At 40.5% G+C, this 27,175-nt stretch overlaps 1 protein-coding gene across 1 annotated transcript in view; it reads left to right on the forward strand.

The window, feature by feature from the left end:
- Positions 1-27,175, forward strand: part of LOC5575022 — a 366,593-nt gene that overhangs the window by 233,318 nt on the left and 106,100 nt on the right. The window lies entirely within an intron of this gene.

A 27,175-nucleotide genomic window follows, 5' to 3' on the forward strand; every position in this document is an offset into this window, starting at 1 on the left:
TCTGCTGAACGGGGACAAAAATGAAACGAAACGCTCGCGAGCATCATAGTGCCGAATCACTCGCATCTGTCGTGCTCGCGAGTAAACGAAGCTAAAGTGATTCATGAACGTGTTCGGAGCTGTTCAGAGTCAATTATGCTTTTGTAAAAAATTGCAATTTTCCCGCCAAAATTTCTGATTTTCAAGGGTCTTTGATAACAAACTGGTATACTGCCGATTTGATGGATATACAATTGATTTGTTTGTCGAAACCATCATAAATCATACTTTGTTCATGTAACGACAAGACCCGTAATTCTGGTGGCACTGCCACACATCAATAATACCACTTTTTATCCGTACTCGGCTCACAGTTGTCAAACTAGATGATTAGCAGGATAGGTATAAGATCGAACAATACATCATACAGCGAAGCAAGCCGAGTGATAACGTAAGAAAATATTGATTGGTTTTTTGTTAATTTAATTACCTATTATGTACAATTTTGCTTAAAAATACTATTTACAGCGCTTACAATCTATCATTATACGTTAAAACCTAAATCTACCATGCAATATCGTGAAATTTGAAATATTACAGTAAAGTAAATACGGTCAATGAAATATGCAACACAACATAACTGGAAAATTTGTTATTCTAGAGGTGAACTATAACCAGTGGAATTGTAGATACGACTCATCCCTAATTTCAGTTTGGTACACCAAATATGTAAGTTCGTTCCTTGATTATTAAATGAATTCGCTGAAATAAAATTTATTTTTAGCTTTAAGCTCACAAACGCAAAAATCGTGTTGCTATTAAGACCTGGTGATCCCTAACCCCACAAATCTTAAAGATATTTGTACGAGGGAGAAATATGGATGGACATCACAATGCCACTGGATTCAGTTGCAAGAAATGCCAGCGTCCCGATTCGGCCGAAGAGCAGATGGTCGCCTGCGATGCATGTCAGGAATGGGAGCACTTTACATGCGCCGGTGTAGATAGGAGCATAACGGACCAACCATACTTCTGCAGCGTATGTAAGTTGAAGAACACCGGAGGTAAGTCGAAGCAGTCGTTGAAACCACCGGATAAGCAAGACAAGAGATCACCAAGAGCATCGTCGAAGAAAACAACCACGAGAGCCAACCCAGCCCCATCTAGTATCAGTTCCGCTACACGATTGGCCATGTTAGAAGCGCAGATGAAGCTACTGGAAGAACAGGAGATGCAGCAGAAGCAAGATTTAGACGCGGAAGAGGAACTTAAGAAGCGCGAAATGGAGGAAGCCCATAGGCAACTGGAGGAAAAAAAGAAGTTGTTGGATGAGGAGAATCGCCTACGGGAATTGAAGCTGAAGGAAGAGAAGGAAATTCTGGAAAAGCGCAAACTTATGAAGCAGCAGTCCCTGGAGAAAAAGAACGAACTTCTGAAACAGATGTCCGAATGTGGTAGCAAATCCGGTTCGAATATTGATTCAATCGAGAAGGTATCATCGTGGTTGGCAAAACAAGAAGACCCGTGTCCGTTCCCTACAGACGCACTTGTTCACACCATCCTACCACCCCCCGCGTTGATACAACCAGCTGCCACAACGTCGGTGTCCGTTGCATCGCCCATTCCCACCAGCTTTCCGGCGCCCGTTCAAACACTGGTTTCTGCAACCGTGCCAAGTACCTCGATGCCTGTACTAATGAGGTCCTCCATTCAGCACCCCGTTCAATCCTCCGCCGCACCAATGCTCCGAACATCGCATATTCCGCCGCAGTCAGTACTTCCGCAAATTCCCGTCTCGGCAGCCATCGAACAAGCTTATCAGCCTCCAAATGCCTGTCAGCCACCCGTTCAATCTAACATGTCGATGCCTGCTCGTAACCCGCAGCAACATTCATTGATGTTCACCAGCGCTGGAAACGAATTAAGCCAATCGCAACTTCAGTCGTGTGGGAATCCCGTTGCACTATCTGGCGCCTCAGCAGAATTGAGCACTAATCAGTTGGCAGCAAGACAAGTACTGGGGAAAGACTTGCCAAAGTTCAGTGGTCGACCAGAAGACTGGCCGCTCTTCATAACAAGCTTTGAACAGTCGACGACGGCATGCGGATACACCGACGTTGAAAACTTGATACGTCTTAAGAAATGTCTTGAAGGTAACGCACTAGAGTCTGTGCGTAGCAAGCTATTGCTCCCGTCAAGCGTACCGCACGTTATCCAAACTCTACGCACGCTCTATGGAAGACCCGAGCTGCTGATACGATCGCTGCTCGAAAAAATTCAACACGTCCCGACGCCTAGGTACGATCGTTTGGAGACCTAATAGAATTTGGCATTGCAGTTCAGACCCTGGTAGATCATCTTGTTGCGGCAGACCAAAATGTACACCTCTCGAATCCGGCCCTCATGCAGGAGCTAGTAGAAAAACTGCCGGGATCGATGAAAATGGAATGGGCGGTTTATAAGTCACGTCTCCCGATAGCTACGCTTCAATCCTTTGGGGAGTTCATGTCCGGAATGGTTGCGACTGCGAGCCAAGTTTCCTACGAGCTTCCTACACTCGACAGGTCCGGAAAAAATGAGAGGGTGAAAATGAAGAAAGGTATCGTTCAAACTCACTCTCCAGGATATGCAGCTACTTCAACGCCATCTTTATCAATGGCTAGAACCGGGAAATCTGGGAAACCGTGTCCATGCTGTAGCCGAGAGGGTCATCGATTGAACGAATGCGCGCGCTTCAAATCGCTCAATACCGAAGATCGATGGAAACTGACGGAACAGAAGAGCCTTTGCCGTACATGCCTGAATAACCACGGTAAATGGCCTTGTCGGTCGTGGAAAGGTTGCGAAGTGGAAGGCTGTCGCCATAAACACCACACGCTGCTCCATGGTGCACCAACGAATTCGCAAACTGGAATATCCGCTAGCCATTTGTCTACTGGCCAGTTTTGTATGTTCAGGATAGTTCCTGTCATGCTACACGGAAATGGACAGAAACTGTTAATCTTCGCCTTTATTGACGAAGGCTCCTCGGAAACGTTGATTGAGGAGACCGTTGCCGAACAGTTGAATGCAACGGGGCCAACCGAACCGTTAACGCTACAATGGACGGGAAATGTCTCCCGAGAGGAATCCAGTTCGCAGAGAATACAATTGAAAATCACCGCAAAAAATAGCGCGTCGCTTCATGATCTCCATCATGTTCGTACCGTAAGCTGTCTGGTTCTTCCGTCACAAACGCTTCGTTATGGAGAAATGGTCCAACATTTTCCGTACCTACGGGGGTTGCCAATCGAGGACTATACCAATGTTCAGCCCAAGCTACTCATCGGACTCAACAATCTCAGCTTATGCGTGCCGAGGAAACTGCGTGAAGGAGGACCACATGATCCGGTGGCTGTCAAGTGTCATCTCGGTTGGAGTATATACGGTGGAGTCCCTGCTAGTCCGATTCGGAACGTGGCCGTGAATATTCATGTCGCTGTTCCGTCAAATGTTGATAAATTGCTCAACGAACAACTTCGCGAGTATTTCGCCATCGAAAGCAACATGATAGCTTCTGGAATCCAAACGACAAACGAGCTAACATGCTCCTGGAAACGACAACCAGGCGCATCGATAAGGGTTTCGAAACAGGTTTGCTGTGGAAAACCGACGAGGTAGAGTTTCCTGACAGCTATAGCATGGCACTTCGTCGACTCCTATCTCTAGAACGCAAATTCCGCCAAGATCCAGCTTTAGGAGAACGGGTGACTCAACAACTACGTGACTATGAACAAAAGGGCTATGTCCGCCGAATAGAAGATGAAGAACTGTTCTCTTGCGATATCAAGCGGACATGGTACCTCCCCCTAGGTGTCGTAATAAACGCCAAAAAGCCCAGTAAGCTGCGGCTAATATGGGACGCATCGGCAAAGGTTGGTGACGTGTCCTTTAACTCCAAACTCCTCAAAGGTCCGGATCTTTTGACTCCACTACCGGCAGTGCTTTCTCGCTTTCGCCAACATCCAGTGGCTGTAACAGGGGACATTAAAGAGATGTTCCACCAGATTAAAATTCGAAAGGAAGATCAACACTCTCAACGCTTTCTCTGGCGGGAACATCCCTCTGAAACACTGCAAATCTACGTAATGCAGGTCGCAACATTTGGCTCTACCTGTTCGCCAGCATCAGCGCAATTTGTAAAAAACCGCAACGCCCAGGAGTTCGCAGAGCAATATCCACGAGCAGCGCTAGCTATTCACGAAAACCACTACGTGGATGATTACTTGGATAGCTTCCAAACCATCCAGGAGGCGGTTCAGGTAGTAAATGAAGTGAAACTCGTACACTCACTGGGAGGATTTGAAATTCGCAATATTCTTTCAAATTCAGCGGATGTATTGCGAATGGTAGGGGAACTACCAAGTGATAACTCTAAGAATCTGTTGTTATCTCGTGGTGAATCCACGGAATCAGTTCTTGGAATGAGGTGGATACCTGCTGAAGATGCATTTACGTATACATTTGCGCTTCGTCCTGATCTGCAAAAGGTGCTGGCAGACCATAATGTACCGACTAAGCGAGAAGTCTTGAAAGTAGTGATGAGTTTGTTTGATCCACTAGGCTGCATTTCGTTCTTCTTGGTTCACGGGAAGGTTCTAATCCAAGAGACTTGGATTTCCAAAATTGGCTGGGATGATCCAATCGGTGAGAGCAGCTTGGCACGATGGAAGCAATGGACCGGGTTCTTCGAGCAGCTAGCGTCATTAAGAATTCCCCGATGTTATTTTCGTGCCCCCTTCCCCAGCAGCTTTGATCGACTTCAGCTGCACATATTCGTAGACGCTAGCGAGTCTGCCTATTCGTGCGTTGCATACTTCAGACTACCAGTTGGAGAGCAGGTACAGGTAGCGATGGTAACAGCCAAGACTAAAGTGGCACCTATTAATACTATTTCTGTGCCGCGGTTGGAGCTGAAAGCTGCCGTTCTTGGAACTCGTCTCCTGGAATCGGTAAAACAGAACCACACTATCCCCATTCCGCAGTTTTTTCTGTGGAGTGATTCCAAAACGGTGCTTGCTTGGATACAATCGGAACATCGGCGGTACCACAAGTTTGTTGCAGTTCGCGTTGGTGAAATATTGCTGACCACCGACGTAGATAACTGGCGATGGGTTCCATCTAAACTAAATCCGGCTGACGAAGCCACTAAATGGAAGAACGAATCGAATCTAAAATCAGATAGTCCGTGGTTTCGAGGACCCGATTTCTTGAAGCAAACCGAAAGGTGTTGGCCAGAACAAATGCAAGCTGCAACAACACAGGAAGAACTGCGCCCCGTTCATCTTCACCGAGTTCAATCTTCAGTTGTAAATCCTGCAAGGTTCAGCAAATGGACTAAATTGCAACGAACGACCGCATATGTCTTGCGGTATGTTAACAACCTGAAATGCAGGGTGGAAGGACGTCCACCAATCAACGGAATACTTAGTCATGAAGAGCTGGCAAGGTCAGAGAAGTTCCTTTGGAAAACCGCACAAGCTGACACCTTTCATGACGAAATTACAGTTCTTCAGAAAACTCAAGGACCACCTGAAGCTCGCCATTGCGCGGTACCAAAATCCAGCCGTATTTACAAGCGATGGCCTTTCCTGGACGAAGACGGAGTTCTACGTATGCGGGGAAGAATTGGTTCGGCGCCTTTCATACAGTACGGGCAAAGTTTCCTGCTATTCTGCCTGATAAGCACCCAATAACAGTACTGCTAGTGGAATCATTTCACTGCAAATTTCGGCATGCAAATAGAGAAACCATTACCAACGAACTAAGGCAACGTTTTGACATTCCCAAGCTTCGAGCATTAATTGGTCGAGTAATGCGAAACTGTAACTGGTGTAGAGTAGCAAAAGCATCTCCCAAACCACCGGTAATGGCTCCTCTGCCAGAAGTACGTCTCAGACCCTTTATCCGGCCATTTACATATGTGCGTTTGGACTACTTTGGGTCGGTATTCGTAAAGGTCGGTAGAAGCCAGGCGAAGCGTTGGGTGGCACTATTTACCTGCCTAACTATAAGGGCAGTCCACCTCGAGGTCGTCCACAGTCTCAGCACCGTATCCTGCATTATGGCTATTCGCAGATTCGTTTCTCGACGAGGAACCCCTGCAGAATTTTACACCGATAACGGCACTTGTTTTCAGGGTGCAAGCAAGGAATTGGCCAATGAGATAAAATCTCGCAACGAAACAATTGCACTCACTTTTACGAGCGCACAGTCAAAGTGGAACTTTATCCCACCTTCTACGCCTCATATGGGTGGGGCATGGGAACGTCTTGTGCGTTCAGTTAAGGCGGCAGTCGGCACCATATTAGATTCTCCTCGCCGCCCCGACGATGAAACCTTGGAGACGATTCTTTTTGAAGCCGGGGCTATGATCAACTGTAGACCTTTAACGTATGTACCTTTGGAGTCAGCAGATGAGGAATCTCTTACCCCGAATCATTTTCTCCTCGGGAGTTCTAATGGAGCGAAGATCCTGCCTACGGAACCAGTCCCAGAACACGCTACGTTACGGAGTAGTTGGAAACTTGCCCAACACATCACTGATCAATTCTGGCGCAGGTGGATCAAAGAGTTTCTGCCTGTGATCACACGCAGGTCTAAGTGGCACGAAGAGGTGAAGGATCTAAAAGTGGGAGATCTAGTTTTGGCTGTAAACGGTACCTTAAGGAACCAGTGGATCCGAGGCCGCGTGATTCAGGTATTTCCTGGTAGGGATGGCAGAGTCCGACAAGCCCAAGTGAAGACAGCAACAGGGATACTTAAGAGAGCTGCGGTTAAACTAGCGGTTCTTGACGTTTTCGATCGTTGTAAACCAAATGAAGAAAAGCCTGAGAGTTCAACCCTTCACCATGGTTTACGGGAGGGGGTATGTAACGACAAGACCCGTAATTCTGGTGGCACTGCCACACATCAATAATACCACTTTTTATCCGTACTCGGCTCACAGTTGTCAAACTAGATGATTAGCAGGATAGGTATAAGATCGAACAATACATCATACAGCGAAGCAAGCCGAGTGATAACGTAAGAAAATATTGATTGGTTTTTTGTTAATTTAATTACCTATTATGTACAATTTTGCTTAAAAATACTATTTACAGCGCTTACAATCTATCATTATACGTTAAAACCTAAATCTACCATGCAATATCGTGAAATTTGAAATATTACAGTAAAGTAAGTACGGTCAATGAAATATGCAACACAACATAACTGGAAAATTTGTTATTCTAGAGGTGAACTATAACCAGTGGAATTGTAGATACGACTCATCCCTAATTTCAGTTTGGTACACCAAATATGTAAGTTCGTTCCTTGATTATTAAATGAATTCGCTGAAATAAAATTTATTTTTAGCTTTAAGCTCACAAACGCAAAAATCGTGTTGCTATTAAGACCTGGTGATCCCTAACCCCACAGTTCAATTACTCGCGAGTAAATATTCTCCCGAGCAGTCGGATGCGATCTTACTCACGCCAAGCCTGTTCACGAGTCTTTCATGTTTGTTTTGCGTTGGATTACACTCGTGAGGTGCTTCGTGATGCGAACATTTCCACCACAGGTCACGACAAATACTACCATTTGTTTTACTGTGTAGTTTTTCATTGATTCTGTCAATAATTTAATCCGAAATTAATGTATATATTAGCAGAATCGTTTGAAGATATTGTAAGGAATATCCTTTGAAATTCATACTTCTAATTTGAGATATCCTCAGGTTATTTCGTTGATTTCTTCTGAAATTCAGTTAAAAGGTATCCCATGAAATTAATCATTTATATCTTGTTACATCCCTTCTTTGAGAAATTTCACCTTAGATTCACAATTATACGCATATAAGGATGTGTCCAATAGGTAGCTTTGGAAATTCTTCAAAAATGTTGTTTTATTCGAAACACTTCTTGTAATTCAATTACGAGCATCTCCATAATTCCTAGAATTACTCCAGAATTTCTTGCAGTCATTTCTGAAGTAATTTTTTCGTGCAATTTAGAATCAAATATTTTGAAAGGTTTTCTTCCTAAGACATCGTACTTAGTAATCAAGGCATAATACTGAAACTTCTGAATAAATTTCTGGACAAAATTCTCTGTAATCGTAAAGAATACTCTGAAAAATGGTTGCATAAAACGTAAGAGTTTCCTGAATGAATTCAAAAAGGTACACCTGGAAAAATATTAGATATTAATTTCCAAGAAAGAACCCGAAAAAATTGCTAAATAATTTTCCAGGGCAATACATGCGTGTAAACAGAGACATTCCAAACAGATTCTTGGTAGAATTCCTGGTGTAATTCGTTAAGGAATTGAAGAAGGAAAAGTTGAAACAATTGAGATGGTATTCAAAAACCATCGAAACAATTCCTAATGGAATGTTTCAACTTATCCTCGTTTAAAATCTTCAAAATAGTTGAGTTTTAAATGTAAAATGAAAATTGTTTTTTTAGAAATATCTAAGGCTCTGGTTCCATTCTTGAATTACACAGCGTAACAAAAATGACACTTTTGCGTGTCTCAAGGATCAAATTATGTGTCTCTAGTAGATTTGGGGTTGGTGTATATGATGCCGTTCTCAGAAATGTTCCAGCACGTCACAATTTTTAGCTACAGGTCGCTAAAATTGTATAAAATACTGTTTTTATTGATGTTTACATTAAATTTAAAGTATGATTTATCAATTTTGTTTGTGATCTAATACACCAAACATTCAATATGTGACTTGAACTTCCAATTCAGATGTAATTTGGTTGGAATTGCACGATTAAATTTAGAATAAATCGATTTTTACAAAATGCTTGCAGTCTCCATACAAAATTCTTCGTTTCTCTTATATGGCAAAATACAATACTTTTCGAAACCATCAAAAAATAACTTTTGAACATCGAAAGCATTATGAACTTTATTGATAATAATTGTTATACACATAAAGTTCGAATTCTGTGGCAAATTGAGTGAATAAATTGCTATACAAGCGGGCAAACTTGCATGCAAGTTGGCTGAATTAGTCAAATTTTGCATTTTCAACAGTTAATATCTCAAAAACTAGACGTGCTATGATATTTCTGAAAAGGGCAATGGATTAAGCAACCCTTGTTTTACTAAATAGCGGTATTTTGGTGCTTGAGACAAAAACGTGTTCCGCAGTGTTATTAGAGCGGTTCCACAGAAAATGACGACTTTTTTCCCAAATTTCATTTTTATTTTTTTTGATTTGGATGAAATTTTGCACATGCTTTCTTTTTGCCCAAAAATGCCTTTTTGCATCATCGGCAAGCCATTTTGACTCTAGCCTTACTTTTGAGAAGGGCCTAAGAATAAAATCCTTAATAATTTTCAAAAAATTATAACTTAGAAACGGTTTGTCCGATTAGCAAAGCAAAGTTTTAGGTTATTGTTGGGACTATCTGGGAAAAAATATAATCTGTAAAAAAAAACGTTGTAATTTTTTATATATCGAAAATAAAGCTTAAAAATCAATTTTCTCAAAAATCGTATTTTTGATTTTTTTTTATTTTTTTACATGTTAAAGTAGACAAAAAATGAAGTCTTTTGCACAGTGGGTCAAGATGAAGAAATCATGGACAAACAAGTTATGATTTTTTGAAAATAGGTGAATTTTTGAAAATGGTCATAATAAACTTTTTAAACTCGATTTTATGAAAGTACGCAAAATTTACAATAAAAAAGGTATACGGAAAAATCAAGCTAACTTTTACCATTTTAAAGATACAGCAATTTTAATACAAAATTATGATATAATTTTCAATTTTCGGTCATTATAATATAACTTAGAAACGGTTTATCCGATCAGTTTGGAGTCTTCCGCAAAGTTTTAGTTTATTGTTGGGACTATCTGGAAAAAAAAAAAAAAAAAAAAAAAAAAAAAGAACAGTTGTGATCGATACCGCGTAGCGTTCGAACGTTTTTCTCCGCGCTCTAGATATCGTCGATTATATACCTTAAAGTTCATCTTTGTTACGGTCAAACCGAATACCGAAGGAGGTTAAAGGCTGGAGGTCGATAACGTCGACCAAAGTGCCTCGGGGTCGAGCGCGTCGCAGATTCTAATCCGGCGGGCTTATAACAAATCAGCTCGAGATGAAATCTCATCCGACAGCGAAAGCTCCATAAGTGGAGGCCAGAAGCCAAAAAGAAGCAAGCGAGATACCAAACAAAAGGATATGGAGGAGGAGACGGTGGCAGGTCTCTCCAACTCGGACAAAGGGAGCCACACATCGGTTGCAAATGTAGCAACAAGTAATCGTTTCGAAATGTTAACACACGCACCTGTCGATGGGGACGACAATGCAAATACTGCAAACTGCGAGAACAATAAATCCCTCTCGAATAAGAAAATTCACTGCCCGCCTATAACAGTGCTACGGCAAGATGCTAGGCAGATACGTAGTTTACTGAAGCAAGAAAACATTCCTGATGATTGCTATCACATGAAGGGCATGAAAGGAGGTGTGTTAGTTATCACAAAACAGGTTGAGACCCACAAAAGAATCGCTGAATTGATGAAAACAAATTCATTGGAATTCTTTACTCATCAAATTAGCAGTGAAGCTCCTCTGAAAGTTGTGCTTTCCGGGCTACATCTGATGGAATCGGACGAACTGATGGCAGAGCTTGACTTAGTTGGGGTTAAACCATCTGAGGTCAAAACTATGAGCACGTCAAATGAGGATGTTGTCCCATACCTTCTATATTTCGCTAATGGAACAGTAAAGCTCCAAGATCTACAAAAAATAAGGTATGTGTGCAATTCTGTTGTACGGTGGAGAAAATTCGCCAAAAAAACAGGGAACACCGTGCAATGTTACCGTTGCCAACGTTATGGGCATGGTTCAAAATTCTGTTACCTGAAACCTGTGTGTGTTAAATGTAGCCAGCAACACCTAACTGCCGACTGTAAATCAGTGTTGGGAAACTCGGCTGAACAAAATGCTGCAATGCGAGAACAAATCAAATGTGCAAATTGTGGAGGAAATCATACAGCTAGCTACAAGGGGTGCAGCTCAAGAAAAGCATATCTTCAGCAGCTAGCTAGGACGAAGGCAAAACGTAAGACCGCTAATCAAACAGCACCAACCAATCACCAGGATAGGGAACATCGTCAACGTGCTGGGAACACTACACCTCCGACTGTTCAACCACCAACGAACCCACCTGCAAGCGAAGGAAGGCGTCTCTACTCGCAAGTTGTTCGAGATGGCGCAGAAACATCAAATACACAACGTTCGTCCGAAGTATCTTCAGCACTATTCACGATCTCGGAATTTATGGGGTTGGCTCGAGATTTACTCTTCCGTTTGAAAAGGTGTAAGTCCAAAGAGGATCAGTTTCTCGCCCTTTCGGAGCTGATGATACAGTACGTTTACAATGGCAAATAGTAAAAGCAACAGCAGTCACGATATCAGCAACTCTTCGCTGGATTCTTCAACAATGGGACGTCAAGCAATAAGCACTCTGGAAGCCTCTGATGAACCTCCTGGCTCAGTCACGCATCCTGTATCTCATCACCGTCCCAGACTGAAGCACAGAGTAGGAGAAGGAGGCTTCCAGCTTGCTCCCCGAGGCAAGTATAACTCACCAAACGAATATTCTCTCCCTGATGGATCTTCATGTTTCAGCACACCTTCCAACGATCAAGCATCGAAAGCGACCACTGTTGCCCTACAGTGGAATATTAGGGGACTCTGGCACAATTACAACGATTTGACCATAGAAGTAGCAAGGCATCAACCTCTCATTATCGCCCTCCAAGAAACGTTGTTCGTGGGATCCGACAACCGCGCACAAAATCTACTAAAGAACTACGATTGGAGATTTCGAGCCGACCCACTATCACGGCACAGAAACTCTGTGTGTCTAGCTGTTCGCCAGGATACGACGTTTTCCTTTCTGGACCTCCGAACACCGCTGCCCGTTGTTGCATTAACCATGACACATCCTATAGCCGCAACATTTGTGTCATTGTACCTGTCACCACAAATGACGGCCGATGAGATTCAAGAACAACTTAGCGCATTACTTCATGAATTACCTCATCCCTTCATTCTTATGGGGGACTTTAATGCACACAGCGTCGTCTGGGGGAGCTCTATAACAGATCGTAAAGGAGTAAAAATTGAAGAGCTTTTGGCATCCCACCATCTATCGATTTTAAACAACGGTGACCATACAAGGCTGGATAGTGCATCCGGAAATACATCAGCGATCGATCTAACGATCACCTCCAACCAACTGGCCCCCAGCTTACAATGGTGCGTACATTGGGACACCGGTGGGAGTGACCATTTCCCAATTCGTCTCACTAGCTCCATAAAAACCCCCCAAATAACTCTGCGACGCCGTTGGAAATACGCAGAAGCAAATTGGCAATCTTTTGAAAGAATCATCGATGAATCTACGCCAAGAGATCGTGAAGTTTCTTTGAACGAATTCGAGGACATCATCCGTAATGCGGCAGAACAGTCGATCCCTCGCACAAGTGGTAAACCTGGTCGTAAAGCGTTGCCTTGGTGGAGCAACGAAGTTGCGGTAGCAATTAAAACACGGAGGAAACGACTACGAGCTTTGAAACGCATTCCAAAAGATGACTCTAGAAGAGATTTGGCGCTAAGGGAATTCCAGATAGCTAGAATAGCGGCAAGAGAAACTGTTCGAAAGGCCAAAGAACAGTCGTGGGAAAATTTTCTCTCTAGCTTCAACCCAGAAGAGCCGGTTGCCTCACTTTGGCGAAAAGTTAATTCACTCCGGGGTCAACGAAATCTTCGACAAACACCACTAAAAATAATGAACTCCGTCGTTGACGACCCTCAAGAAATGGCTGAAGTTTTTGCAGATCATTTCTATGAAAATTCTGCCACAGAAAATTACAATCTGGCCTTTAGGAGAAGGAAACTAGCCGCAGAAAACATTCCAATCGACATCAGTGGCGGGGAAGCTGATAACATCAACAGTGAATTCCAAGTCCAAGAACTGTTATGGGCCCTCGACAAAGGAAATGGAAAATCAGTCGGAATAGACGCTATCGGATACCCAATGCTGCGGCACCTGCCCTTCGCGATAAAATGTATTCTTCTTGATATTATCAATCGCATTTGGAGAGCTGAAACAGTACCAGACCAGTGGAAGACGGGATTAGTAATTCCGCTTCCCAAACCGGGAAAAAGTCATAAAGATGTAAATAGTTACAGACCAATATCACTGCTGAGCTGCGTGGGTAAACTGATGGAACGTATGGTAAATCGCAGACTCATTACACGGCTCGAAGCGGACAAACGGTTGGACCAACGACAATACGCCTTCAGAAATGGGAAAGGACTCGACAGTTACCTTGCGGATTTTGAAGACGCCTTGCACGAACCTTTGGCGTCCGGAGAACACTGTGAAGTGGCTCTGTTAGACTTGTCCAAGGCTTACGATTCAGCGTGGAGATATCCAATTATCGCAACACTAGTTTCGTGGGGAATCCGTGGTCGCATCATAGGATTCATCAGTAGCTTCTTAACCGGCCGGTCATTCAAAGTAGCCGTTGGAGGAGCGGAGTCCAAACCCCGAATTCAGGAGAATGGAGTCCCCCAGGGCTCCGTACTATCTGTCACGTTGTTCCTGATCAGCATGCACGAAGTTTTTAATGTGATTCCAAGAGGCATCGTTCTGTTCGTATACGCCGATGACATTGTGCTTCTTTCGATCGGTAAACTACCAGCTTCAGTGAGGAAGAAACTTCAGCGAGCTGTCCTAGCAGTTGATGCATGGTCAAAACGGACGGGTTTTGATATATCAGCAGAAAAGTCAAAAGTAATCCACATCTGCAAGCGCCGTAAACATCGTGCTGTTCCTAGCATTAAAATTCGTGACCAACCTCTGGAGGAAGTAAAGTCTGCTAAGGTTCTAGGAGTTATGGTTGACAACAGGTTGTCATTCAAACAGCACGCTGGGGAGCTTCGGCAGAAAATTGCATCAATTCAACGATTGTTTTCAATAATTGGAGGCCGATGGACCAGCGGGCCACGAAGCACTCTTTTAAGAATCCATAGAAGTCTAACAATTCCAAAACTAACGCATGGGATTGGCTTCGTCAGCAGAGGAGGAGAACAAGTGTTAAAAATTCTTGAACCAGCTTATAATAGCGCAATCCGAAGTATATCCGGGGCCTTTCGCTCGAGTCCTATTACGTCTATGATGGCAGAATGCGGAGAGTTGCCGTTCCGATTTGTGTGGTATCAAGTTCTGGCAATCAGGACTATACAGTGGCTGGCGCAAGAGGGGAACGACCAGGCACCAATGGTCGTAAGAGCATCAGAACACTTTCATGAACTGACGGGTTTGTCCATCCCACCCATAGCAAAAAAACACCGTCTTGGATGCAGGTCATGGTTCGATCGAGGAGCTACCGTTGATTGGAGCATTAAAACAAGGCTGAGGGCACACGAACAACCTCTAATTGCAAAGAAAATGTTTTCAGAAATCACCTCTGGAAAGTACAAGGACCATACCAAAATCTACACGGACGGTTCGGTAGTGGACGAACAGGTAGGATTTGGCATTTCAACAGACACTGATGATTTCCACGGCAGACTCCCCGATGGATGTTCTATTTTTTCGGCAGAAGCCTACGCTATTGTCGTAGCATTACAAGTCGCTCAAGATAATGATCGTACTGTGATATTCTCCGACTCAGCTAGTTGCTTAATGGCCGTAGATAACGGCACGTCAAATCATCCCTGGATACAGCTAGCTGAAATGCTAGCCAAAGATAAAAGCGCTACACTATGTTGGGTTCCTGCGCATGTGGGAATTGTCGGAAACGAGAAAGCGGATCAACTTGCGGCAATCGGGCGCGGAGATAATGAACCTAATATACCTATCCCTGCGATGGAAGCGAAGAAAATAGTAAAAAAATATATCAGATACAGCTGGGAAGGCGAGTGGCGAAATTCAAACGATAGTTTTCTTCGGAGGATAAAGAACTCAACGGTTCCTTGGCGGGACAGGAAATCAAGCAAAGAACGAAGGGCAATCACTCGATTGCGTATAGGGCACACCAACATCTCTCATCGCGCAATCTTCTCACGGGACAATAACGTTTGCGAGGTCTGTGGGGAGGAGGTTACCGTGTTGCACATCCTCGCAAATTGTCGCAAATATGATACAGAAAGGCTAGAAGCCAAATTGGACGCGGATATCAGCACTATTCTCAGCAACAACGAAGCAAACGAGGAGAAATTGATCGAGTTCTTGAAGAAAACTCGATTACTAGATAGAATTTAAGTAATCTGTTAAACTGTTTCTTTCTTTTTTACCAGAGGCGAATGACACCAGTTAAAACCTCTATAATAAATAATAATAATAATAATAATCTGGAAAAAAAATATGCACTGTAAAAAATAACGTTGTAATTTTTTATACATCGAAAATAAAGCTTAAAAATCAATTTTCTCAAAAATCGTATTTTTTATTTTTTTTTTATTTTTTTATATGTTAGAGTAGACAAAAAAATGAAGTCTTTTGCACAGTGGGTCAAGATGGAGAAATCATGGACAAAAAAGTTATGATTTTTTTAAAAAAAGGTTGATTTTTCAATATGGTCTAAATAAACTTTTTGAATAATTCCGGACAGGGCTACTTTTGTTTTTCTAGAACTGTTAAATTTAAAACAATTCGCTAAGTGGGATAGATCTATCTTGAACTATTTCTCAGAGGTATGTTTAGAGGAATACCAGAAGAATTATCAGCAGAAATTTAAACAATATCACAATGTGCCCCACATGGGCATACAGTATGAATGTTATGTAATTACTCGCGATATCGAAGGATATTATGAACGAAGCGCCCAAAAGAGCTGTTAGTAGAATTCCTAGAAAATGTAAGTATTTGTCTAGGAATCCTACTTACAAATGAGATTCCGTTTTTGGCAACATTTTTAAATAACATTTGTAAATTTATCGAGTCATTTGCTTCCGACTTTTAAAAAACGGTTCAGTTTCACACCGACCATATTCCAGAGCGTTATCTTCGTCGATATTCTCCGAAATCCCAGCAACTATTAGGGCTTATTTACTACGGGATGGTCATGTATTCGCAACGGTTTATGACGTCATTTAAGTCTAAAAGTATCTCAAATAGAGTTCTAACATCTTTTCTAAGGTATCCATACTATGTGGCCAGCCCAGTCTGCCAGTATTTACACTTAAAAAAAAAAAACACTTTTCTTTAAATTTGTTTGTCACGTTCGAACGAAATACAAGTATTGTCTCGCCAAAAAGCACACATTTTGCAGCTCACCGTTTTTATAATTTAGGAATTACATGCATTGCGTAAGTAAAAGTATACCACAATAGTATGAACCAAATAAGCAAAAAGTCGTGTCTCTTAACTTTTATGGAGTTTCGTGAAATTAATTGCGTCATTCAAGTAAAGTTCACACATATTAATGAAAAATCCACCGGTTTCTGTTTTGGGCCTACATGTCATGTCGCTTACTGTTTCACCTAAAACAATTCAAAAACATGAGCAGAATCAATCAATATTATAAAATTAGTGAAATAATACGATGGAACGAATACATGAATTCCTAGGTGGAAATTGTGGATTCCTAGTTATGTCTTGAGTATTTCTTCCAATATTTTGAGATTTATGAATAGGTTTCCAACGGAATTTGGAGATTGCAAGCCTGGAAGTAATAGACTTCTGAAAATTTTCATCGGATACTTGATAATTTTCAGCAACATCGAAGCGGAATTGTAAGAATCTGAGCGATAGCCTCAGAACTCCTTAGTGAGCACTTGGTCATATCGGAATCCCAACCGAGTTTTTGGTAATTGCAAGCGGGATCCTGTGGATTCCTAGCGAGATGCTTCAGAGTCCTAGCGTGTTCCTGTGGATTTCTTACGACCACCTGAAGATTCATATCGAGCTCTTCGGGTTTCATAGAGAAATCTTGTAAGTTTCCATTGATTTTATTTGGTAGATTTATGACATATTCCTATGTAGCTCATCTTCTAAACACACTTAAAATTAAAATGACAAGAAACTTATTTGTGTATTCTACTAAATTACGGATCGCATTTAAGGATCATGAGGACATCATGTGGACCGTATGTCGCAGGTTGAGCAGCACTGTTCTATCCCATTTTGGAACAATTCTCTGTAAATTGCACAACCATATTTCTATGCATAATCTTATGAAGCACTTAGTCAATGCTCTGTTTTGAAAAATATCATAATCCTTGTATGCAGCAAATGCAACACATAATTCAAAAAAGGGATTCTCCACTAAATTTGGACGAATTTGACGCTAGGGCTTAAAGTGAAACAGTTTGGAATCAACTTCTTATATTGAGCATGAGCATGAGCATGAGCATGATTGACCGCCCGCAGTTGCTACTCCGTTATTGCAAGAACAGCTGTACTTACACAGGGAACCAACAGACACTACTCGGGATCAGTAACATCCTCAATGTGTAAGTACTGGTGCTCTCATTATTATAATAAACAATACCGGCGCCGGCTGCGTCCGATTGCAGGTCAATTTGGGAATGGGAGGGAAATGTTGACGTGTTACATGCTTTACAGAAGCCGAGGAGTCCTCTGCACTTCCATAAGAAAACACTGGGAGTTTGGATATGGGAAAGGATTCGTTTTGGTAAACGATAAATAAATAATTCGAAATGAATACGTGAGCATATACACGAATGACCGACACTGATAGTGCGGTTACTACGCAAACCGGACACGATACTGATTTCGTTGCTCGCTCGACAGTAGCATACAACAGGTTCAACGTATCAAACTCTACTGACGCGTTTTTTTTTTTGTTTTTCACCGGCACACTTCGTTTTTTCTTCCACGCAACGCGAACCGGTCACAATGGATCCGGATTTCGTCACTCGTCCACAAAGGAACATGCAACAGATTCAACGGATCCAACACTACTAACTCTGGAATCAACTTCTTAGATTGTACTAAAACTTCAAGGGCACAAATCTTGCGAAGATAGCATCCAACAGCAGTGCCCTTTTTATTTTGGCTTTGTGCACAAGCAGAAAGCTTAAAATAAGAAGGTCAGAAACGTTTGCCATCTATTTCTCCAGTTTTGTGCTTTTGAAAACGTGAGTAGGGGCACAAGTCGGCCATTGTGCCGGCCATCTTTGGTTTCCGAGATGTTTCACCTTAAAGGATGAATTATTATTTTTAATGTTCATTAAATCTGAAAATATTTCAGTTTTGCGATATCCAGATTTAGAACATCTTTTTGCAATTACTTCTTTGTAAGAATACCGATATATGTTTCATTACATTTCTGTATTCGTACACAGTTTTTGAGGCAATGTGCAATTCTTGAATAAAGGTCACTTATACGATTATTGACCTAAATAGCCCATACATACAAATTGTGTACATAAATCTTATAAAAAATAATAAACCACCAAGCGCTAAAAAGCATGCAGCACGTCTTTCACAATTAACAATACGGGTCGAAACATCCAAAGCAAAGTTCTACCCTACGGACATATTATTCGAAGTGGTCCGTTTCGGAATCATATGGCTATCATATGGTTGCAAAAGGATGATGTATAAACATCCTAATGATATTCTAAAAAACAATTATTGAAAAAAATGGGTTAGGTCAACTGAAAATTTCGGCATTGTAGCCAAAAACGGAATCTCACTGTATTGTTCAAAGAATATTTGTAAAAAAATATGAAGAAAGATATATGAAGTGTTTTCCTTAGGTATTAGAAGAAATCTTAAGTTAAAACTCCGTGAAGACTTAGCGGAAAAAAATAATAGCAGGGTGTCCATTACAAAGCAGTTTTCAAATTTATATTTTACGCGATTTGCTCCAAATTATCTGTTGCAAAATTCTGATCTGTTTTAGACTTCAAGTCAAATTTTGTTAATTTTACTATAGGATGAATGCTCATAACTACTTATGTGCAACATTCGCATTTTTGTCGATTTCGTGAAAATTCCGTTTGTTACCAGAAAATCAAATAAAATTTTAACATATTTGATGAAATGATTGATAAAATCTGCAATTTTGTTATAGAAAGCACTAAAGTAGTTTTGTTACATTAGCAAATTATAATTAGAATTAGGGGGGGTGCTAGAAATCCCGAAAAATGATGGACGTCATATTTCAATCGTCCCTTAGAACAAACATCCACAGATGCTCTATTAAGATTTCAAATCAATAAAAAGATTTTCGTTGTACAGGAATCGATTGAATTTAGCTCGATTTTCCATGACAACCACAAAGCTGAAAAATCTATATTTTAATTTTTAGAGAAACTCTTGCGAAAAAAGGTGGAAGTATCGTTGAGCATTCTGCAGAAAATTTTGATAAATGCAAAAAATTACGAATTTATCGTTCATCTTCCTGAATGGATTTATTTTGAGGTAACAAATTGTTCTGCTGGCAAATTCTTAAAATATCCTAAGCATATTTCATAATAATAATGTTTGGCAGATTTCGTACTAGACTACGAACTTTTGTCGAAACTTTTGAATGATTGCTGGTAAACTCTTTGGCTGCAGCCTGATTTTTAGTTGGGACTACAAGAATTCTCTTACAATTTTATCCCGACGTATCTTTTGAATAACCAAACTGCCCATATCTGCGTATTTGTAACATTGCGGAAACGACGCTTGAAATGAGTGTTTTACGTCACTATAGAGAGAATCTTATATTTCAAAAAATACCATTAATTCCATTACAGTTTTAAAAAGCTCAAATTTGGTACAGTTCATTTGACATGTAAAGTGTAGTTCCAGAAAAACTAATTGAAATGTCATTGTAATTTCGTCACACAGCCCGTGCATGTTCTCAGTGTGACGGTCTTGCCTTTACATTTTATAATTTGACAAAACAACTATTTTTTCGTGTTTTCTAAAAAAAACTAGCTGATTTGATCGAGTCAATCGAAACATTTAAAATTGGATGATGATGAACGGCATCAACATAAACTTTGTAAAAATGAAAATGCTACAAATATATGAGCAGTAAAAAGACTATCTAAAAACACTTCAAACAAAATATTGTGCTTCGAAGTTTAGGATTTTTTAACATGCTAGTTTTATGCTAGATAGTCGACCATGATATTTAAAACAATAGTCGTATTCTCGATACGCAATATTCAAAATCTTTGCCCCTATTCTACGGATTTTCATACCCGCCTATGATGCCCAGCAGGAAACATCACCCAAGTAAAAGTGTGAATTTTGCCTATTTGAATGTAGATGTAATCAGCGATCATCACGGACGGACAGACGCGTCGATCGATTGGATTGGCTAGCTTTTGGACGATTTGAACCGCTCGTCGTCGTGGTTGCTCGGCTCGGCGCGGCCAGGATGACCTTGCTCAAATTGCTTTGGCACGCTTCGGGTAATTTATTAACCAAATCGTGCAGCGATTTATCGGCGGAGGCTGGCCACCGCTGTCCAATCGGAGATCGGAAGATTTTCGGTCGATCATCTTGTTCGCAAGCCATGATGGGTGGTAGTGTGTGGAAAGGAGAATTGCAATCGGGTGCAATACTTTCACAACGAACGTTGGAACAATTGATGGCGGATTGTTTCATAAGACTCGGAGGCGCTGACTGGTGCTGCTGCTGCTGGTGGTGATTGAAATGTAAAAAGTGAAGTTTCTGAGGTACATGACTTACGTTTATTTATTCCGTTGGAGATCTATCAGCTGATCTTGAATTGTAGATTACACAGCAATTTTTTGTTGAGGTGTTTATTTATCGTTGGGAGCAATTCGTATCCGTTTTGGAATTGATTGTTAAAGGCAAGTGTGTGGTAATGGATTGGTGGTAGATGAGGCACCCCATTATGACCTGAATAAGTTTAAAAGGCTATGACGAAATCGTTCGAAAAGTGAGTTGAACTTTGGAGTTACAACTTCGATCAACGATCAAACAAATGATGAACTGATGGAATTTCAATTTCAAGGAAAATATCCGAGACTCTATGCCTCCTTCTATGCCAATGTAATGTAATGTAATTTTAGTTCCTCCCATTTTCTTCCTACGGGTTACCATTCGAAGTGTTTCAAATTTAATTTAAATTCCCCTGCTTATGCCGCAGGCAACTTTTATTTCACCTCTTCATCAACGAAAAATCCATACAAAAAATGTACCTATTTCTAGTAACATAATTTTGAGTTTTTAATTAAACAATTGAATCTAATGATTGATGCATTGCCTTTTCAATTCACTGGGATGCAAATTAATTTGCTTCAAACTGACTTGCAATAGGTTCAATATTTTTATCATTGGTGACTTTAATACAAAACATCGCTCATCGAATAATTCCAACGGCAGAATTTTATTTGATGAGTGCTCTCAAGGTATTTCTCAATTCAATACCCTGGTAGCCCTACTTGTTTTCCTCTTCTAGAAACCCTTCTACGATTGATTTGGTCTTAATCGACTTTAGTCACCTTTTGTAGCCAACTGTTTACTCACGGTGATTTTGATACTGATTATGTGCCTGTAACATTCTAAATAGCCCATGGAGCGATTCTAATTCATATCATCTCCAAATTCAATTATTTTCGAGGAGATTGGAATACATATGAAACATACATTGATAGTAATCTTTACGTTAGCAGTTCCTTGCAAACAAAACTTGATATTGACAATACTTTTGAAATTTTAACGAATTCCGTTGTTGAAGCAAGGGGCATTGCAATACCTAAATATGAAGTGAAATTCGAATCCGTGATTATAGACGATGATCAAAAACTCTTGATCCATCTTAAAAACGTATGGAGAAGGCAATTTCACGGCACTTGTGATCCTGCTATGAGAATAAATGACCTCTAGATTTTGATGACCATGGTCATATCCGTCTCACTCATTTCTTCAACAGCGTTAAAGTCGATTTTGAAGAAGTATACGGATAGGTCGTCCTAACAATACAGCAAAGATTGGACTTAAGAGACGTACTACGAATCCGCTAATCGTCTTATTTCGATAACTAATGGGACAACTTCTTTAGCAGTTAAACCAGCTCTCAACATAATAAATCAAAACAAAATTCGAGCTCCAACACCTGTCGTTACTTGCCGGAATGGCTATTTAAACGTGCGAACCTAGTTACCAAACAATTGAGCCGTCGATGTTGCATACCAGCTACTATGGGAAACTTCTCGCCATCCGTACCACCCTTCGAAAAGGTTTTTTATCCACTTCTGTTTCGTACGATTGCCCTCTAAACGTTTTATCAACCGCGCAGCATTAATTTTCCACAGTTTTCGACTGGCCGGCTACCTTATTTTCGCACAATTGCAGTCGGACAATAAAACACCGAGTATGGCTTCTAGTAGTGGCCATAAAGTACCGAACGAGCCAAAAAGCGCGATTGACCATCGTCGGCCAAGGTCACAGCCGGAATCGTTAATTGGCCGTTCTTCAGTCAGTCGATTAACTTTCGACTTGCAACTGAGGACTGAGGAATTTTGGTAGGTGAGTAGAAGTGTGTAGGGGCTGCAGTTTTATGATTCGATTTGACACCACTTTGACACTGACCGTCCAACGCATTCCAGTCGGCTCTCCGTACACGCTTTGCTGGTGGCTTATAAAATTTTTGGATTTGTTTGCAATTGCGCGGGTGCACTGAAAAGGTGTTTAATTGCAGGTTTCATTAGGTCAGATTTGGAGAGTACAAGTCGTAAACAGGTGTATACAAGGTTTGAACAGTAAACAGAATAGGGGTATATCGGATTAGGAAAGCATGTGAAGACTAAATTGATCGAATGTTTCCCAAAATTATTAAATTTTCACATACATTTAACATAAAGCATATATTTAACATAACTGGAGATTATGGTTTGATATAGCTACAAGGCTAATCCCGAAAGAAAGACGTAATTCATACGACAAAAACGAACAGCTCTAGACAGATCAGATTGACCGTAGAAGCTCTAGGCGATCAGATTTGTCAGGAGGATGAATTGTCAGGCCGACTATTGGGAAGTTCAGCGTCCACCGGTTGACCGACTACGGCCAAGAATATGTCCATACGTTGCACCAAGTTCCAGGATATCCTCCCATATAGGTATACACCTGTAGACCTGATTGATGGACGATGGACTGCACTTCTCCGACATTATCGACGTCAGGACCTATCATGATGCTAACATCGACTATAATCACTATCTGCTGATGGTCGAACTGCGCCCAAAAATATTCCTCATCAACCATAATGTTCGGTACCGACGGCTGCCTCGGTATGACCTGGAGGGCGGCTAAAGCAAACAGATTTCCTATCTACATTCGCTCAGCATCTATAGGTTGAGTGGGCATGACGACTACTGGAGTACAGTGAATGCAGCTGAGAGGTCAACAGAAAATGGAGCAGCTGTACCAGCATTAAGAAATGAGAAAGGTCTGTCAGAAGCTCGACGTATTCTGTAAAGGCGAAACTTCATGCAAAACGAGATGAAAGATGGAAAGCATCTTAACGGACGAACACGAGGTGATCGTAAGGTGGAAGTAACACTTCGATGAACACCTGAATAGTAGCGAGAGTGCGAGCAAAGAGAGTCAAAACAACAAAGAGAGTGTCTACGTCAGTACTGCAAACTAGGGAAACCAACCAGCCATCACTTTGAGGGAGGTTAAGAGAGACATTCAGCAGCTGAAGAACAAAAAAGCTGCTGGTAAAGGTGGTTTCGGAGGTGAACCCATATAACATGGGCAAGCAGATGATGGACATTTGTCTGCACCGACTGATAGGCATAATTTGGGAAACAGAAGAGTGGAAGGAAGGGTTGATACGCCCAACCTAAAAAAAAGGCGGTAAGTTGGATGGTGAGAACTGCCAAGCGATAACCATTCTAAATGCGGGCTACAAAGTATTATCCCAGATCGTCTGCCGAGTACCTGTAGTAAACGTGTAATTTGTGGGAAGTTATCACGCCGGTTTAGTTGACGACAAATCGATCAATTCTTTACGGCAAATCCTTCAAAAATGTCGTGAATGAATTCCAATGCATCACTTTTCCATCGATTTGAACGCGGCATACGATAGTATAGACCGCGTTAAGCCATGACATATCATGGACGAGAACAGCTTTCCAGGGAAGCTCTCAAAACTGATAAGAGCAAAGGTAAAATGTGTTCAAATTTTAGGCGAACATTCCAGTTAGTTTGAATTTCGCCTATGATACTATGAGAAGGTGACTCTTCAATATCGCGCTTGAAGGTGTTATGCGTAGAGTCGGGCTTAACAACCGAGGTACGATTTTTACGAGATCCAGTTTGCTTCGCGGATGATATGAATATTGTCGGCAGAACGTTTGAAAACGTTGCAGACCTGTACACCCGCCTGAAACGCGAGACAGCAAAAGTCGGACAGCTGGTGAACGTGTCAAAGACAAAGTATATGCTAGTATGGACGGAACCACGTGCATTCGAAGAGATCGATGACTAGATTTATGCAGAAATTTCAGTACTGATGTTTTTTTAATCGTCCTGGTAATTATCTTACAATAATTCTTGGATGATAGTTTGATTCCTCAAAGAAATCGTGTTACGAATTATTCCAAGTATTTTACTAGGATTTCTTTAAAGGATTTCTCCATGGATTCTATCAAGAATTCTTCCAGTGATTTGATATGAAATCATTAACTGCGTGCGCGATTTTTTAGAAATTATTTCAACACTCTGTTGTCTTTCTCTCAACTTATAAATAACTCCTGCTGGTTTTCTTCCCCAACCATCAGAAGTTTTTCCAAGTTTTGCCCAAGAAAATTTTTTGAACCAAAATTTTAATTTATTTATTGTATACAGTCTTCGACATTAAAATAGTATCGTACAGACTATTGTTAAAAGCTAATCCTTAATCTAAACACATTTTTGGACAAGTTGAAATCAAACAAGTGGTACACATCATTGAAACGCTGACAATAAACATCTAGAGGATTATGCTGGCCATATTGAGTCCGATGCATGGCCTGTCGGAAGAAATCAAATCTTCTAATCGATCGTCCCGGAGCGTTTATGCGCAGCCTTCCTAAGAGCTCAGAGCAATCAATATTATTGTTCAGGAGGTCGAAGATCAACAGTCGTTGTAGAAGTTCCCGTCTTTTTTGCAGAGTTGGCAGTTTTATAAGTGCACATCGTTGTTCGTATGGAGGGAGATGCTGACCATCACGCCACGGAAGATGACGAAGAGCAAATTAAGATTCTTCCTAGAACTATTTTTCTTGTAATTTTTAGGATTCCTCCATTTTTCCTTTTTCTATAATAGTAGTTTACATTGGTTTCCCATTAAGATTCACTATTATAGTGTAGGAGATTGAAGTAGGCAATACAATCATTAGGAAGGTCACAGTAGGCTTTCAATAGCAAATTGGGATCATTTCGATGTATGACAGTCATTAATCCTCGAGACGCCAAATAAACAAGATCCATTTATAAGAAGCTCTCTGTATTTTGTACTTCAATAGGAATACCACACTGGTGCAAAGGGGCAAAAAAGTTGATTTTCAATTGTTTTCTACTATTTCCTTTCTAATTCCAAGATTGTTTTACAAATTCATTTCATTTTGACAGAAGAATACACACAAAAATAAAAATTGTCTATAACACGCTGTTAACCCAACTACAACTATTATTGGACACACACCACTTGATCAGCCACCCTATCTCATGAAACTTTGGGATTGCTTGAGGAATTTCACCATGTATGTTTTCAGAGATTCTACGCGATATTTCTTCTCAAATTCATCCAAGGACTTTTATCGGCATTTTCTAGTTAGTTTCTAACATCTTCAAATGTCAACAAGGATTTCATTGAAAATTTCTTCAAGCATTTCTCAATAAAGATATAATTGCTCTGGACATATCTGCAATAACAGGGTGTCTACTCGTTTAGCAAAATGAAATTCCCTGATATTTCCAGGTTTTTTCCAGGTTTTATAAAAATAATTCCAGGTTCAAGAAATACTGTAATTTTATATGTCTAAAACAAATTAATGAACAGAACTTTCAAGTGCATTAGTATGTGTCTTCTTGAAAGTATTTTTTGTACAGATTATGTACCATTCATTTCCATCGGTCGTTTGGATAACTTAGACAGCTTCATGGGTGCTAAATTAAATTTTATTTGGATGTGTGGCAATATATCTACAATCTAATATTACACAAATAATTCGTAAAACTTTTGGATCCCGGATCCATTTTTTTATGATAGAAACACGGATTATCAAGCCCCTGGGTAATCGCGTTCGACCGTATAACATTTGACTGTGGTAATATGATTAAATTATAAATGTTTGCATTTCATTCGAAAAAGTTCTAAATTAGTCATGGTTGTTACGAAATTTCGAATTGATTGTTGTTCAAGTTCCAGTTTACTTTTCGAAATTTTTTTTCTGATGTTAAATATTTTCCAATAATTTAAAAAATGAATGAGTTTCTTGAAAATATGAAATTAAGAAACCTCTTTCCAGTGATTTTATCCGATGATTCTCCAATTAGTTTTTTCTAGAACATCCTTCAAGACTCCCGTTTAAAACATGTTGTAATATTCAACTAGAAACTTCTCCAGATGTCTCCAAGGATTTCTCAGGATTTTCTACAAAATTGTTCTTTAGAATTTTTATAAGATTTTGACTACAAATTTATCTGAGGATACCTTCAGGATTGCGCTTAAGATTTCTTCTCGGAAATTCTTCTATTAATTCTATGATATTTCTCAAGGAAGTTTTCAAAACCTTTTTCTCAAGCATTCTTCCAGGAGTTTTCACCAATGAAATTTTAATGTAATTTCCCAGAAAGCTTTTCAATATTCCATGAGGATTTTTTGAGAAATTCATTGAAAAATGTTTGGATGAACTCCAGTGATCCTTGGATGAAATGCTGGAGAAATTCCTAGAAAAAAAACCTTAAAGAAACTTAATAATGAAACACAGGTCGAATTGAGGAAATTATTTGAAATGTTCTCAATATTTTGACTCGAATAACCCCTCGAGGAGCTTTTGGATCTATTCTTTGGAATAACCGTAGACGAAATGGCGTTGAAATTCTTGTCAAGTTTTTGTGGGAGAAATTCTGTGGGAAACTTTGGATATCTCTTTGATTAACGACTGTAGAATTCGGTTGGATAGTTAGTGAAAAAATATCTG

The sequence above is a fragment of the Aedes aegypti genome, chromosome 1, assembly GCF_002204515.2.
Source record: "Aedes aegypti strain LVP_AGWG chromosome 1, AaegL5.0 Primary Assembly, whole genome shotgun sequence".
Lineage (NCBI taxonomy): Eukaryota > Metazoa > Arthropoda > Insecta > Diptera > Culicidae > Aedes > Aedes aegypti.